At 49.3% G+C, this 16,051-nt stretch overlaps 1 long non-coding RNA gene across 1 annotated transcript; it reads left to right on the top strand.

Moving 5' to 3' along the window:
- The first annotated feature begins 10,877 nt into the window (after window positions 1–10,877).
- On the top strand, window positions 10,878–14,327 carry LOC137334365 (uncharacterized). The gene is made up of 3 exons (XR_010966129.1): window positions 10,878–11,034; window positions 13,146–13,229; window positions 14,187–14,327. It is a non-coding gene; the product is annotated as an uncharacterized lncRNA (long non-coding RNA).
- The last annotated feature ends 1,724 nt before the right edge of the window (window positions 14,328–16,051 follow it).

Below are 16,051 nucleotides of genomic sequence, written 5' to 3'. Positions count from 1 at the left end.
CCAGGTGTACAACAAGGATTTCTTTGAAACATTCGCAGTTCTTAACTCAAACCTGCGGCTCGTGAAGTCCATAATATTCAACCCAAAGACCGACGAGCTTATCACAGGAGGGGTCGGGGGAGTCGAGGTAAAAGTCTTGCGACTTTCTCTTCCGTAAGAGAAATTTCCGGTAGCCATGGAAATAGTGGATGCATTAATTGTCATCTTCCAAAATTCTATAGACTCTGGAACAGTTCCTGCAGATTGGACGGTGGCAAATGTAACCCCACTATTTAAAAAAGGAGGGAGAGAAAAAACAGAGAACTACAGACCGGTTAGCCTAACATCAGTTAGTAGGGAAAATGCTAGAGTCCATTATAAAGGATGTGATAACAGGACATTTAGAAAATATCAACGGGATTAGACAAAGTCAACATGGATTTATGAAAGGGAAATCATGTTTGACAAACCTACTGGAGTTTTTTGAGGATGTAACTGGTAGAATAGATAAGGGAGAACCAGTGGATGTGGTTTATTTGGATTTTCAGAAGGCCTTTGATAAAGTCCCACATATGAGGTTCGTGTGCAAAATTAAAATACATGGGATTGGGGGGAATATACTGGCATGGATTGAAAATTAGTTAACAGACAGGAAACAGAGTAGGAATAAATGGTTCTTTTTCGGGGTGGCAGGCAGTGACTAGTGGGGTACCGCAGGGATCAGTGCTTGGGCCCCAGCTATTCACAATATATATCAATGATTTGGATGAGGGAACCAAATGTAATATTTCCAAGTTTGCTGACGACAGAAAACTAGATGGAATCGTGAGTTGTGAGGAGGATGCAAAGAGGCTTCAAGGTGATTTAGACAAGTTGAGTGAGTGGGCAAATACATGGCAGATGCAATATAATGTGGATAAATGTGAAGTTATCCATTTTGGAAGGAAAAACAGAAAGGCAGAGTATTATTTAAATGGTGATAGATTGGGGAATGTTGATGTACAAAGGGACCTGGATGTCCTTGTACACCAGTCACTGAAAGCAAACATGCAGGTGCAGCAAGCAGTTAGGAAGGCAAATGGTATGTTGGCCTTCATTGCAAGAGGAATTGAGTACAGGAGCAAGGATGTCTTACTGCAGTTATACAGGGCCTTGGTGAGACCACACCTGGAGTGGTCTCACTCCAGGTGTGGAGGGAGTGCAGCGAAGGTTCACCAGACTGATTCCTGGGATGGCAGGACTGTCGTATGAGGAGAGATTGGGTCGACTCGGCCTGTATTCACTCGAGTTTAGAAGAATGAGAGGGGATCTCATTGAAACATATAAAATTCTGACAGGGCTAGACAGACTGGATGCAGGGAGGATGTTTCCCCTGGCTGGGGAGTCCAGAACGAGGGGTCACAGTCTCAGGATATGGGGTAGGACATTTAGGACTGAGATGAGGAGAAATTTCTTCACTTAGAGGGTGGCGAACCTGTGGAATTCTCTACCACAGAAGGCTGTGGAGACCAAGTCACTGAATATATTTAAGAAGGAACTGGATAGATTTCTAGACACAAAAGGCATCAAGGGGTATGGGGAGAGAGCGGGAATATGGTATCGAGATAGAGGATCAGCCTTGATCGTATTGAATGGCGGAGCAGGCTCGAAGGGCCGAATGGCCTACTCCTGCTCCTATTTTCTATGTTCCTATGTTACTTCCTATGTTCCACACACACCGCAGGGGTCACTGGGCGGTGATCAGAAGCAGGAATCCACAGGCCAGAACTGCAGAAGCCAATTATAACCCCATACCCCAGCCGCCCCCTTCCCAACTGGCTCGCTTGGGATCTGCTAATTCACCGAGGATTGAACCCGGGGCCTCCCCGATCTGTGAGGGTCAGTACAAAACTGGGCTGTGCTTTTACACACTGAGACTCAGGGGTTGGTGGGGGAGTGTGGGAGCTTACGCTGTCCCTTTATTGCGGAGGGTGCCCCTTTAAATGACTCCATTTTTCCCCCCCTCTCTCCACAGCTTTGGAAGTACAAAATAAACCAGAAGAACAGCAATAAGATCGTGGCCATGTCCAACTATGAGCTTTTCCTGAGGTATTGTGAGATGATGGAGTAAACATTTTAAGATAAAGTACTGTGTACTAAATATGGATCAGCAAAGAAATGTTTTTATGTCCTGTACGTTGCATTAATAATGCTTTTAGATTAGTGATAAGCATATCACTTGGTGCAAATCCGAACCTTACAGACCCAGAGGCGCCCTGGTTTGATCCCTGGCCGGGGTTGCCAACTCTGGTTGGACGTAGTCCTGGAGGTTTCATCACATGACCTCCGGCCTCCAACTGCCCCACCTCCACTCTCACGCCATTGGTTGCCCAACACGTCCATCGTCACGTGCCCACCCCCCCTCCCCCCACACTCCCACCATTGGTCACCCGACAACTCCACCTTCACGGTGCCCCCACCACTCCTGCCATTGGTCACCCGACACGCCAATCTTCGCACTGCCCCCCCCCCCCCCACACTCCCGCCATTGGTCGCCCAGCACCTCCATCCTTATGGTGACCCTGCCCACACAATCCTGCCATTGGCCACCCGACATGTCAATCCTCGCTGTGCCCCGCCTCTACACTCCCGCCATTGGTCACCTGCCATGTCCATCCTCACGGTGCCCCGCCTTCCCAACTCAACGGGATAGCGAACAGACTCTTCGTTCCCCGATTGGATGATTCTTCACTGTCAGTCAAAAAGACTTTTTTCCCCAATGTTTGATATTTTTATAACTAATCAACAAAAATATTCAAAAAAATTTTTTTTTGAAGAAAGAATTTTTTTAATGACCCTATGATTTCTCTCCTGGGTTATTTGCTCCTAGCGGTGTCCTGTTGATTCCTGCAGTCTCCAGGGCAATCCAGGTGGGTTGGCAACCCCCTATCCCTGGCCTGTGCTGAACCGACCTTGCACTTTGCGGCCTTGCACTTTGCCTCAGTGCCCTGAGTCAGGCCTCCTGCTCCCCGATTGGTACCCTAGCGATTTCCTTCCTCAGCAACGATTGTCAAGTTGAGGATGGGAGGTTTCCTGTTGGGGGGTGGGGGTGGAGGAGGGAGCCATGGTGTATGTGAGCGCTAACCACTATCTCTGTAACCTCCTCCAGCCCTGCAACCCTCTGAGATCTCTGCACTCCTCAACTTCCGGCCTCTTGCGCATCCCCAACTTCCTTCACTCCACCATTGGCGGCCGTGCCTTCAGCTGCCCAGGCCCTAAGCTCTGGAATTCCCTCCCTAAACCTCTCCGCCTCTCTCTCCTCCTTTTAAGATGCTTCTTAAAACTTACCTCTTTGACCAAGCCTTTGGTCACCCGTCCAAATATCTCCTTCTTTGACTCAGTGTCAGATTTTGTCTGATTTACCCTCCACGTAGCACCTTGGGACGTTTTACGGAGTTAAAGGCGCTATATAAATGCAAGTTGTTGTCATATTTATCCAATTCCCTTTTGAAAGTTATTATTGAATCTGTTTCCACCGCCCTTTCAGGCAGCGCATTCCAGATCAGAACAACTCGCTGCGTAAAAAAAAAATTCTCATCTCCCCCCTGGCACTTTTGCCAATTATCTTAAATCTGTGTCCTCTGGTTACTGACCCTGCTTCCGCTGGAAACAGTTTCTCCTTATTTACTCTATCAAAACCCCTCATGATTTTGAAAACCTCTATTAAATCTCCCCTTAACCTTCTCTGCTCTAAGGAGAACAATCCCAGCTTCTCCAGTCTCTCCACATTAACTGAAGTCCCTCATCCCAGGCACCATTCTAGTAAATCTCCTCTGCACCCTCTCTAAGGCCTCGACATCCTTCCTAAAGTGCGGTGCCCAGAATTGGACACAATAGTCCAGCTGAGGCCTAACTGGTGATTTCATTTTGTCTGATCACGCTCCACCAGTGATGGAAAAAAGCAGAGGGAGTTTGAACAATACCATCAAAATTGAGCCAAAGAAGTAAAAGAAAGAAAGAATGGACTTGTATTTCTACAGCACCTTTCGTGACCTCAGGACGTCCCAAAGCGCTTTACATCAAAAGCAGTATTTTTGAAGTGCAGTCACAGGAAACACAGCAGCCAATTTGCGCATAGCAAGATCCCACAAACAGCAATGTGATAATGACCAGATAATCTGTTCTTAGTGATGTTCGTTGAGGGATAAACATTGGCCTCAGGACACCGGGGAGAAGTCCCCCTGCTCTTCTTTGACATAGTGGCCGTGGGTTCTTTTACATCCACCTAAGAGGGAAGACAGGGCCTCGATTTAAGGTCTCACCCGAAAGACGGCATCTCCAAAAGTGCAGCACTCCCTCAGTAATGCTCTAGAGTATCAGCCTCGATTATGTGCTCAGGTCTCTGGAGTGGGGGTCTTACCCACGACCTTCTGACTGAGAGGTGAGAGTGCCACCAACTGAGGGTGACCAAAAGCTTGGTCAAAGAGGTAGGTATTAAGGAGTGTCTTGAAAGGAGGAGAGAGGTGAAGAGGCTTAGGGAACGAATTCCAGAGCTTAGGGCCTAGGCAGCTCCGTTTTTACTATGTTAAAGGTGTTGTATAACTGCAAGTTGTTGTTTGACTGAGAGCCCACCATAAGTGTGTCCTTTACATGTTTTTCCAGGGCTGACTATCCCCATATGGGAGGAAACTGGGTGACCAAGGTGGAGCTGGATGTCACCAGCCAGCAGATCTTCTGCTGCTCCATCCAGGCCCTGTTTTGTTACGACACGGAGGGGAAGCTGCTCCTGCAGATCCCCAACCCCCACAAGAGTTCGCCCACGGCCTGTATCTACTCTCCCTACACCAAGGCGTTACTGACCTGCTCCGGAGACTGCGAAAGTAAGAGGCAACGTTTGCATTCAATTGTGGCTTTCAAAAAGGAACTGGATAAATACTTGAAGGGAAAAAATTTGCAGGGCTACGGGGAAAGAGCGGGGGAATGGGACTAGCTGGATTGCTCTTACAAAGAGCCGGCTCGGGTTTGATGGGCCGAATGGCCTCCTTCTGTGCTGTAACCACTCTATGATTCTATGATTCCCACCTTATCTTTCGTTCTTGTCAGGCAACCGAATGACGCTGGGGCTAAAAAGGGGTTAAATTACGAGGACAGGTTGCAGAGACTCGGCTTGTATTCCCTCGAGTATAGAAGATTAAGGGGTGATCTGGTCAAGGTGTTTAAGATGATTAAAGGATTTGATAGGGTAGATAGAGAGAAACTATTTCCTCTGGTGGGGGGAGTCCAGAACAAGGGGGCAGAACCTTAAAATTAGAGCCAGGCCGTTCGGGGGTGATATCAGGAAGCATTTCTTCACACAAAGGGTGGTGGAAATCTGGAACTCTCTCCCCCAGAAAGCTGTTGAGGCTGGGGGTCAATTGAAAATTTCAAAACTGAGATTGATGGATTTTTGTTGGGTAAGGGGATTAAGGGTTACAGAACCAAAGTGGGTAAATGGAGTAGAGGTACAGATCAGCCATGGTCTAATTCAATGGCGGCAGAGGCTCGAGGGGCTGAATGGCCTCCTCCTGTTCCTATAGAAGATTAAGGGGTGACCTAATTGAGGTGTTTAAGATGATTAAAGGAGTTGATAGGGTAGTTAGAGAGTTGGAGGATGGGCAACCAATGCGGCCTTTCCAGCAATGCCCACATCTCAAGAATGAATAAATAAGGCGAGGGAGTTCCATACTTTTGAGATCCTGGGAGACAATCCTTCCATGGCATCATCCCTCGAGTTTGGAGAGGGGGTTGTGATGCAAGAAAGAGGGAATGATGCCATGGAAGGATTGTCTCCCAGGATCTCAAAATTATGGAGCTCCCTCGCCTTATCTTTTCATTTTTGAGATGTGGGCGTTGCTGGTAAGGTTGCATTGGTTGCCCATCTCCAATTTCCCTTCTTCCTGAACCGCTGTTGCCGTTTTGATACAACTGAGGGGCTTGCTAGACCATTTCAGAAGCGCAGCTAAGAGTCAACCACGTTGGTGTGGGGACTGGAGTCATGTATAGGCCCAGACCGGGTAAGGACGGCAGGTTTCCTTCCCTAAAGGGACATTAGTGAACCAGTTGGGTTTTTACGACAATCCGACAGCTTCATGGTCACTTTTACTGGTACCAGCTTTTTACTTCCAGATTTTTAAAGGCAGGATTCAAATTCTCAAACTCACGTTCCCTGGATTACTTGTCCACTGATGTGACCGCAACACCACCGTACCCCGTTAACTATTCCTCAGCATTGTTGTAACGCACTTTGTGCTGGGGTTGCCAACTATGGTTGGACGTATTCCTGGAGATTTCATCTCATGACTTCCTGCCTTCAACTGCCCTGCCCCCCGCTCTCCCGCCATTGGTCGTCCAACACATCTATCCTCGCAGTGTCCCGCCTTCCCATGCCGATTGGATGATTCTTGACTGTCAGTCAAGACAACCTTTATCCCCCCCAATCTTCAATATTTTTGTAGTTGTTTAAAGAATATGAAATAAAACATAGAGTTTTTTAATCGCTCCCTATGCTCCCCGCCCCCAACCCGGGGTTTTTGCTCCCAGCAGTGTCCAGGCGACTAATCTTCAATTCCTGGAGACTCCAGAGCAACCCCGGAGGGTTGGAAGCCCCTCGTTTGTACTGAAGTTACCGGTCGTTGAGCCTCCCTCCATGCTTTGTTTCTCACCCACAATACTTTTACATTCTTACAGTCAAAGCCTGGAGCAACAAGGGGATCTTTGCCCACAAGTTTACAGGGCACAGCCGCGCAGTCACAGACCTCCTGCTCCACCCAGAAACCAGTTCCATCTTCATCTCCAGCTCAAAGGACGGAACCATCAGGCTCTGGTCGCTGGACACCTTGAGTCAGCTACTGAGGTAAAGACCAACTCTGTAAGGACCAAGAGAAGGGAAGAAAGGAACTTGCATTTATATAGCGCCTTTCACGGCCTCAGGACGTGCCAAAGTGCTTCACAGCCAATTAAGTACTTTTTGAAGTGTAGTCACTGTTGTAAAGTATGTAAACGTGGCAGCCAATTTGCGCACAGCAAGATCCCACAAACAGCAATGAGATAAATGAACAGATAATCTGTTTTGGCCAACATCTCTCTTGGTCAGTGCCAGTACTGAGGGAGTGCTGCACTGTCGGAGGTGCTGTCTTTTGGATGAGATGGTAAACCGAGGCCCCGTCTGCCCTCTCAGGTGGATGTAAAAGATCCCACGGCCACTATTTCAAAGAAGAGCAGGGGAGTTCTCCCTGATGCCCTGGGCCAATATTTATCCCTCAACCAACATCACTTAAACAGATTACCTGGTCATTATCACATTGCTGTTTGTGGGATCTTGCTGTGCGCAAATTGGCTGCCGCGTTTACATACTTTACAACAGTGACTACACTTCAAGTGTACTTCATTAGCTGTAAAGTGCATTGGGATATCCTGAGGCCGTGAAAGGTGCTGTAGAAATGCAAGCTCTTTCTTTTCGTGCTGTTTCACTCAAACAAACAGACAACCTCTCTGATTTTTAAAAAAAAAGCACTCGGGATAAACTTTACCTGAATAAAGCTTTTGAAATTTGATATCCAGTTTTTCTTGAAATAATTTTAAAAGCAATATTGGGGTTAGTGTATTGGGGTTAGTTTTTTTTTATTCGTTCATGGGATGTGGGCGTCGCTGGCGAGGCCAGCATTTATTGCCCATCCCTAATTGCCCTCGAGAAGGTGGTGATGAGCCGCCTTCTTGAACCGCTGCAGTCCGTGTGGTGACGGTTCTCCAACAGTGCTGTTAGGAAGGGAGTTCCAGGATTTTGACCCAGCGACAATGAAGGAACGGCGATATATTTCCAAGTCGGGATGGTGTGTGACTTGGAGGGGAATGTGCAGGTGGTGTTGTTCCCATGCGCCTGCTGCTCTTGTCCTTCTAGGTGGTAGAGGTCGCGGGTTTGGGAGGTGCTGTCGAAGAAGCCTTGGCGAGTTGCTGCAGTGCATCCTGTGGATGGTGCACACTGCAGCCACAGTGCGCCGGTGGTGAAGGGAGTGAATGTTTAGGGTGGTGGATGGGGTGCCAATCAAGCGGGCTGCTTTATCTTGGATGGTGTCAAGCTTCTTGAGTGTTGTTGGAGCTGCACTCATCCAGGCAAGTGGAGAGTATTCCATCACACTCCTAACTTGTGCCTTGTATATGGTGGAAAGGCTTTGGGGAGTCAAGAGGTGAGTCACTCACCGCAGAATACCCAGCCTCTGACCTGCTCTCGTAGCCACAGTATTTATGTGGCTGATCCAGTTAAGTTTCTGGTCAATGGTGATCCCCGGGATGTTGATGGTGGGGGATTCGGCGATGGTAATGCCGTTGAATGTCAAAGGGAGGTGGTTAGACTGTCTCTTGTTGGAGATGGTCATTTCCTGGCACTTGTCTGGGGTTTAGTGTATTGGGGTTTAGTATATCGGGGTTTAGTATATTGGGGTTAGTGTATTGACGCCGATAGAGTATATAATAGATGTGGATTTTCTAACCTTGTCCCTTTGCTTGTTTCTGGATCTAGTCTGCCTGTATTTGAGGAGGGCATTGAGTGGATGGGACTTACAGAGACCAACCTCCTGTACTGCTGCTCAACCAAACACTTCCACAGCTACATTCTCAACTACTTCACCCACTTCTGGAGCCACATCGGCAGCGCCATCACCCACCTGAGCCTTGCTTCTGCCAAAGGAAGAACGACCAGAGTAGCCGCGCTGCAAAGAGACAGCAGGTAAACGAATGTGGCGTTCCCAGTGCCCAGTATCGGTGTCCAGCGCCAATGCTCGGTGCTGGTGCTCATTGCCGTGCTCCCAGTGCCCAGTATCGGTGTCCAGCGCCAGTGCTCAGTGCTGGTGCTCAGTGGCGTGTTCCCAGTGCCCAGTTCCCAGTGCCGTGTGCCCAGTTCCCAGTGCCGTGTTCCCAGTGCCCAGTATCGGTGTCCAGCGCCAGTGCTCAGTGCTGGTGCTCAGTGCCGCGTTCCCAGTTCCCAGTGCCCATTGCCGTTTCACTTTCTCTCTCACTCTTTTGCTCTCTCGCTCCTGCTCACTCTCACTTTCTCTTTCCGTCCCTCTCACCCTCTCATCTCTATCTCCGTCTATCTTTTTCTCTCACTGTCACTTTCTCCTTTATCTCTCTAGCTATCTCTGTCCTTTCCGCTTCCTCCTTGCTCTCTCTCTCGCGGATAGAAATTCATTCGCCTGGCTAGGGCGGCGCGAACGGGTCACCGGGGATGATCCCTGCGCCCGAATGGGTCGGCCCGAAGCCTGATTGAAATCGGGCCTCATCAGAATAAACTGGGGTGCCTGCCGAGCCTCCAGAGGGAGCTCGCCCCAATTTCAGACCGCCTGCCTTGCTGGGAGAGGCCCTTAGGTGGGAGGGGCCCCCCTGCTCCTCCCGGCTCCATGTCAAACTTAAAATAAAATCATTTTTGCTTAATTTACCTTTTTGGGTGGTGGCCGCATCCAGGCTCGGCTCGGCGCAGCCCGATTTCCCTGTTAGCCGTGGCTCAGTGGGCAGCTCTCTCCCGCCTCTGAGTCTGAAGGTCGTGGGTTCCAGCCCCCACTCCAGAGACTTGAGCCCCACAACCTAGGCCGACATTTCAGAGCAGTACTGAGGGAGTGCTGCATTGTCAGAGGTGCCACCTTTCAGATGGGACGTTAAACTAAGGCCCTCGTCTGCACCTCTCAGGTGCACGTAGAAGATCCTACGGTCACTATTTCGAAGAAGAGCAGGGGAGTTCTCCCCAGTGTCCTGGGGCCAATATTTATCCCTCAACCAACACCACTAAAAACAGATTATCTGGTCATTATCACATTGCTGTTTGTGGGATCTTGCTGTGCGCAAATTGGCTGCCACGTTTCCTACAATACAACAGAGACTACACTTCAAAAAGTACTTAATTGGCTGTGAAGCGGTTTGGAACGACTCAAGGTCATGAAGATCATAAGAAATAGGAGCAGGAGTCGGCCATACGGCCCCTCGAGCCTGCTCCGCCATTCAGTAAAATCACGGGTGATCTTTGACCTCAACTCCACTTTCCCGCCCGATCCCCATATCCCTTGATTCCCTTAGATTCCAAAAATCTATCGATCTCAGTCTTGAATATACCCAACGACTGAGCATCCACAGCCCTCTGGGGGAGAACATTCCAAAGATTCACAACCCTCTGAGTGAAGAAATTCCTCCTCATCTCAGCTTTAAATGGCCGACCCCTTATCCTACGACTATGCCCCCTAGTTCTAGACTCTCCAACCATGGGAAACAACCTCTCAGCATCTACCCTGTCAAGCCCCCTCAGAATCTTGTGTTTCAATGAGAGTGTAGGCCCATTCTACTCGAGGACGATGGACCCTTGAATTGGCCCTCGTTGCGCCCCTTTTATGCCCCTGTGCTCGCTGACCTACTTTGGCTCCCGGTCCGGCAACGCCTCGATTTTAAAATTCTCATCCTTGTGTTCAACTCTCTCCATGGCCTCGCCCCTCCCTATCTCTGGAACCTCCTCCAGCCCCACAACCCTCCGAGATCTCTGCGCTCCTCCAATTCTGGCCTCTTGCATATCCCCAATTTTAATCGCTCCACCATTGGCGGCCGAGCCTTCAGCTGTCTAGGCCTAAACTCTGGAATTCTCTCCCCAAACCTCTCTACCTCTCTCTCCTCCTTTAAGACGGTCCTTAAAAATCTACCTCTTTGCCCAAGCTTTTGGTCTCCTGTCCTAATATCTCCTTATGCGGCTTGGTGTCAAATTTTGGTTTGATAATCGCTCCCATGAAGCACCTTGGGACGGTTTACTATGTCAAAGGCGCTATATAAATGCAAAGTTGTTGTTGTAAAACCCTCGTGGCCTCCAATTGAAAAGCTCCCACCTTTTCTGTACTCTCATTCTAGTCTACGAATCATCTCCCAATATCTGGGGGCGAAATTGTCCGTGGTGCTCCCTCTCCCCACGGAGACTCCGGTGCAGAGCGCGACAAGCTACACGTACAACAGAGCCCAGAGCCTGGTCTTCTACCTGGTGGACCCCGCAGAGATATGGATCTACACTGTCAAGTAAGATGCGGAGGGGTTGCAACGAGGTTTCTTCAAGTGTACCTGGTGAGGTGGTACTTCTCCCCAAACCCCTCGCCCCGTGACAGAGCCCCCACGCTTTTACATCGAATGTCCAGCACAGAAACGGGCCATTCGGCCCAACTGGCCCATGCCGGCCCTTATGCTCCACACGAGCCTCCTCCCTCCCTACTTCATCTCACCCTATCGGCATATCTTTCAATTCCTTTCTCCCTCGTGTGTTTATCCAGCTTCCCCTGAAATGGAGAGCAGCTGGTGCCCATGGACTGCCAGGGCTGTGGGGCCAGGGTATGGTGGTGTAGTGGGTGTGTTATTGGACTAGTAATCCAGAGAACATGAGTTCAAATCCCACCAGGGCAGTTCGAGAATTTGAATTCAGTTTTAAAAAATCTTGATAAATGAAAAAAACAGGTATCAGTAAAAGTGACCACGAAGCTGTCGGATTGTCGTTAAAAACCCAACTGGTTCATTAATGTCCCTTTAGGGAAGGAAACCTGCCGTCCTTACCCGGTCTGGGCCTATATGTGACTCCAGTCCCCACACCAATATGGTTGACTGTTAACTGCCCCCCGAAGTGGCCTCTCAGTTGTATTAAACCCACCAGCAGCAGTTCAAGAAGAAGGCCCTCCACCACCTTCTCAGGAGATGGACAATAAATGCCGGCCTTGCCAGTGACACCCACATCCCCAGAATGATTTTTTTTTTGAAGTTACTGCCCTCAGGGGAGGAAACTGGGAGAGAAAAGATGTTTTAAAAAGTGCTCGGCCACTGGGTACAATTGGGGAACCCCCGGCCTTTGTGATCCTATCAGACTGTGGTGCAAAAGGCCGACACATTTGGCTGAGATACTCAAGCAGTTTCGCTTCAAAGTTCACCGTGGGGCTCGGTGTTGCTCTCCACAGCCCACTGAGCGAGTAACCCTGCCTTCTAGAACCTTCCTGCGGATTGAGCCTACTCCAAACGTGGCAGTGAGGCCAGAAACTGGCAGGAGGCCCGTTTTATGCAATTCAAACCCTGGACTGTATTTCTAAAACGCACAAACTGGAATTTATTTCCTCTCCCGCTGTGTCGAATACATGAAGCTTTTTAAGTTGATATTGTCCCGTCCACGCTGCCCCACAGCGAGTCTCAGGGCCGGTGGAAAACTAAAGTCACTCAGACCAGGGTCAGGGTTCGATCCTCAGCCCGGCCCTGAGTTTACCTGATCTCAGGGTTCGATCCCCGGCCGGCCCTGAGTTTACCTGATCTCAGGGTTCGATCCCCGGCCGGCCCTGAGTTTACCTGATCTCCGGGTTCGATCCCCAGCCCGGCCCTGAGTTTACCTGATCTCAGGGTTCGATCCCCAGCCGGCCCTGAGTTTACCTGATCTCAGGGTTCGATCCCCGGCCGGCCCTGAGTTTACCTGATCTCAGAAAGGGTGATTGGCCACAGTGTCCCCCGAGGTCAGGGAGGGAAACTAGATCGGGCTGTGTACTCTGCCTGACATCACCTGCTTTGAACATTTGCACTCCGGAAACATGGCACTCTGTGAAAACTGTAGCTCAGAATATATCACAACATTGCATTCAGAACTGTAATCATAAACTGTTGTGTGTGTGTCTGTGTGTCTGTCTGTGTGTGTGTGTCTCTGTATGTTTTGCATATGTTTGTATTGTTTTTGTGTTTTTTGAGTGTATCTGCGTGTTGCGTGTGTACATTCTGTGTGGGTTGTGCGTGGGTGTCTGTACGTTTGTGTGTTTTGTGTGTGGGTGTCTGTGTGGGTGAATATGTATGTGTGTCTGTGTATGTGCATCTGTGTGTTGTATGTGTGCCTGTGTGTTTTGTGTGTGTGTGTGTGTGTGTGTGTGTGTGCGCGCGTGTGTTTTGTGTGTGCGTATGTATTTTGTGTCTGTGTGTGCCTGTGTGTTTTGTGCGTGTGTGTGTGTGTGTGTGCGCGTGTGTTTTGTGTGTGCGTATGTATTTTGTGTCTGTGTGTGCCTGTGTGTTTTGTGTGTGTGTGTGCGCGCGTGTGTGTGTGGAGGGGGGATGACAGTGTATTAATAAATTCCTGATTTATGCCTGTAGCCCCTCCTCACTGTCTCAATCTCCTATAGGACCGATCCTGCCTGCAGAATTGCAGTGTGGAATGTTCCGGAAATACTTGACAGTACGAACACTGGCAATCAGTCGGCCAAGATGTGAGTAACCGCGGAGAACCTTTGGTTTCGGGAGATTGTGGGGGACTGGGAGAGCCCAGTGTGGCCCATGGGGCCTGTTCCTGAGTCACATCCCACGGCCCCTCTCTAGTTCCCCTCCCAGTTACTCATCCCACTCTGAATTTGCTGCTCGATTCTGTCCCCACTCCCTCTGTCCATTCCACAAATTCACCAGCCATCGATTAAAGTAAGTCCAAACTGTTGTTTAATCCCCCGTTTTCTAATTCGTTAGAGATAAAGAAAGAAAGACTTGCATTTATATAGCGCCTTTCACGACCTCAGGACGTCCCAAAGCTTTTTACAGCCACTGAAGCACTTTTGAAGTGTAGTCACTGTTATAATGTAGGAAACGCAGCAGCCAATTTGCGCACAGCAAGATCCCACAAATGCTAATGTGAAAATGACCAGATAGTCTTATTTTTAGTGATGTTGGTTGAGGAATAAATATTAGCCCAGAACACTGGGGAGAACTTCTCTGCTCTTCTTCAAATAGTGACCATGGAATCTTTTACGTCCACCTGAGACCGAAAGACGGCACCTCCGACAGTGCAGCACTCCCTCAGTACTGGCACTGGGAGTGTCGGCCTGGATTACGGGCTCAAGTCTCTGGAGTGGGGACTCGAACCCAAGACCCTGTGACTCAGAGGCGAGAGTGCTGCCCACTGAGCCACGGCTGACACCGGCGAAATTGCCGATTGCAGGAAGGAGGGATGACCTGGGAAAGAATGAGTGAGAGTCGGAGGTGGCGGGACTGGTGTTGTTTGCTGCACAGTGAGGACGAAAGGGGAGGAGGAGGGAGAAGAGTGTACAGGATGAGCAAACAGGAGAGAGGCTGAGGCTAGAGCTGAGAGAGGAATTAACCGAGTTAGATAGATGTGTAAACCCTGGGTGTGAAGTCACCATTATCTTTTTTTGCCTTTTGTACGTGGAATTCACCAGACCCGTTAACGAGGGCGTGAGTTTGTCTCCGTTTGATGCCAGCCTATGGAAGGTGCCTGTGTGCGAATGCTGCTGTGTAGCCAGTCTGTCCTCTCACATCTACTATTCCAGTGTGGAAGGGATGGTTTGTGCTGATTCCGAGGAGTTTCTTCTCCTGGGCTTGCAGGTAAGCTGGAACATAGGAACAGGAGGAGGCCATTCACCCCCTCGAGCCTGCTACACAGGAGCAGGAGGAGGCCATTCAGCCCCTCGAGCCTGCTACACAGGAGCAGGAGGCCATTCAGCCTCTCGAGCCTGCTACACAGGAGCAGGAGGAGGCCATTCAGCCCCTTGAGCCTGCTACAAAGGAGCAGGAGGGGGCCATTCAGCCCCTCAAGCCTGCTACACAGGAGCAGGAGGAGGCCATTCAGCCCCTTGAGCCTGCTACACAGGAGCAGGAGGGGGCCATTCAGCCCCTCAAGCCTGCTACACAGGAGCAGGAGGAGGCCATTCAGCCCCTTGAGCCTGCTACACAGGAGCAGGAGGAGGCCATTCAGCTCCTTGAGCCTGCTACATAGGAACAGGAGGAGGCCATTCAGCCCCTATGGTTCTTTTGCCAATTATCCTAAATCTGTGTCCTCTGGTTACTGACCCTCCCGCCCGTCTCTTTCTTTACTCTATCAAATTTTGATAATTTTGAACACCTCAATTAAATCTTCCCTTCTCTGTTCTAAGGAGAACAACCTCAGCTTCTCCAGTTTCTCCACATATCTGAAGTCCCTCATCCCTGGTACCATTCTCATTCTAGTAAATCTCCTCTGCACCCTCTCCAAAACCTTGACATCCTTCCTAAAGTGTGGTGCCCAGAATTGGACACAATACTCCAGCTGAGGCCTAACCAGTGATTTATAAAGGTTTAGCATAAGAACATAAGAAATAGGAGCAGGAGTAGGCCATACGGCCCCTCGAGCCTGTTCCGCCATTCAGTAAGATCATGGCTGATCTTCGACCTCAACTCCACTTTCCCGCCCGATCCCCATATCCCTTGATTCCCTTAGTGTCCAAATATCCATCGATCTCAACCTTGAATATACTCAATGACTGAGCATCCACAGCCCTCTGGGGTAGAGAATTCCAAAGATTCACAACCCTCTGAGTGAAGAAATTTTTCCTCATCTCAGTCTTAAATGGCCGACCCCTTATCCTGAGACTATGACCCCTAGTTCTAGACTCTCCAGCCAGGGGAAACAGCCTCTCCGCATCTAACCTGTCAAGCCTCTTAAGAATTTTACACATTTCAATGAGATCACCTCTCATTCTTCTAAACTCCAGAGAGTATGGGCCCATTCTACTCAATCTCTCCTCATAGGCCAACCCTCTCATCCCAGGAATCAAGCTAGTGAACCTTCGTTGCACTGCCTCCAAGGCAAGTATATCCTTCCTTAGAGAAGGAGACCAAAACTGTACACTGTACTCCAGGTGAGGTCTCACCAAAGCCGTGTATAATTACAGCAAGACTTCCTTACTCTTATACTCCAACCCCCTTGTAATAAAGGCCGACATACCATTTACCTTCCTAATTGCCTGCTGTACCTGCATGTTAACTTCCTTGCTTTTGTACTCTATGCCACTATTTACAAAGCCAAGGATCCCGTATGCTTTTCTAACAGCTTCATCAGATGCAATGATTTGTGTACATACACCCCCAGGTCTCTCTGTTCCTGCACTCCCTTTAAAATTGTACCATTTAGTTTATATTGCCTCTCCTCACTCTTCCTACCAAAATGCATCACTTCACACTTCTCTGCATTAAATTTCATCTGCCACGTGTCTGCCCATTTCACCAGTCTGTCTATGTCCTCCTGAAGTCTGTTACCATCCTCCTT

Source organism: Heptranchias perlo, chromosome 17, assembly GCF_035084215.1.
Source record: "Heptranchias perlo isolate sHepPer1 chromosome 17, sHepPer1.hap1, whole genome shotgun sequence".
NCBI classification, from domain to species: domain Eukaryota; kingdom Metazoa; phylum Chordata; class Chondrichthyes; order Hexanchiformes; family Hexanchidae; genus Heptranchias; species Heptranchias perlo.
The sequence above is the reverse complement of the archived record's forward strand: the minus strand, read 5'-3'. Positions and strand labels throughout refer to the sequence as shown.